We start from the raw sequence: 1,253 nt of genomic DNA, 5'->3' as shown, positions 1-1,253 counted from the left end.
CACAGATTTCCCCAGGTTGTCGAAACTATGGGTCATTCACCGCCCCCGTAATATAGACCTACCTATACCACCTTACCTATACTCCCAATTGTTTAAGGGTGGTGAGATAACCCTTCATCTGAGGTTCTCCAAATATCGCGCGTACAATCTCTTCCTGCTGTCAACACTTCTACGGCGCCCATTGTAGGAGCTGCTTTGCGGAAAGAGAGCAGTTCATAAAGGTAATTGATTGGGTTTTATTCATTGTATAACATATATCTGGTATTATCTTGGGTGTTATCTAATCTTGCTCATTGTAATGTCGTCTTCGTGATTTCGACTTAAAGGATCGTACCTTGAGCACAGGCACCGAAACCGCTACACCATTAGCGCCGAAGACACCTCGTGGTACTTCTGCAACGTGTATCTGTTCTCCCGTGGAGATCGTGTAGTCCTTCATCGGTATATGCACTGTTAAGAGGCCGTCCTTGGATATAAATGCCTTTGTCTTCTCCACAGCAGCGTAAGCGGGCAGTAGATAGCCTTTCCTCGAGTGCTTGGTGATGTACCCTCTTGATTGCCAGAGCTGTCTCTTGCCAAGCTGGATGAATACGCTACGACGGCAGGTGCGGACTAGTATGTCCTCTGGAAGACAGCCAGTTGCGTCAAGAGTTATTTCAAAGGCGCACATGCTCACCTCGCACGCATTTTCGTCCTCTTCATTTTTTTCGGCAAGCTTTTTCCTCTCTATACCGTGTATTCACACGAGCGACATGTCAGTGGAATATTCTAGTGGAAGCAAAAGCAAAAAAAAAAAAAAAAAAGAGACTTTTTACGGCGCAGAAGTTCCCAGCGACTTGTGTTGAGCATTCACACGGCCATAAAATTTTGAGAGTGGCGGTACTGCCACCTAGCGGACGATACGTGAGCAGACGGCACTCCAAACCCTTCAAGTGCTGTGAATGACACCACCACTGTTGGCGAAATAATGAACAGCATGAAAAGGAAACTGCTATGTCCTGCGCTACTTATTGATGATCTAGATGAAGACGATAGCTCAAAGAAAAACAAAACATGGACAAGGGACTGGTTGTACCCCAAACACAGGGGGATATAACAACAACTTATTCCCTGACCGATCCAAACGCATATCGCTGCGTGTTACGTATGGACACCGCTTCGTTTGAAGAGCTATTACATATTGTACGGCCAGATCTCCAGAAGCAGGACACAGTCATGCGAAGCGCAATTTCACTGTACGACAAACTTAGTGT

General features: G+C 46.0%; 1 long non-coding RNA gene across 1 annotated transcript; it reads right to left on the bottom strand.

Moving 5' to 3' along the window:
- Positions 1-216: 216 nt before the first annotated feature.
- Positions 217-731, bottom strand: LOC135373603 (uncharacterized). Its single transcript, XR_010416509.1, has 2 exons — positions 677-731; positions 217-624 (listed from the first exon to the last, which is right to left on the bottom strand). It is a non-coding gene; the product is annotated as an uncharacterized LOC135373603 (long non-coding RNA).
- Positions 732-1,253: the final 522 nt, after the last annotated feature.

The sequence above is a fragment of the Ornithodoros turicata genome, chromosome 1 (genome assembly GCF_037126465.1).
Source record: "Ornithodoros turicata isolate Travis chromosome 1, ASM3712646v1, whole genome shotgun sequence".
Lineage (NCBI taxonomy): Eukaryota > Metazoa > Arthropoda > Arachnida > Ixodida > Argasidae > Ornithodoros > Ornithodoros turicata.
The sequence above is the reverse complement of the archived record's forward strand: the minus strand, read 5'-3'. Positions and strand labels throughout refer to the sequence as shown.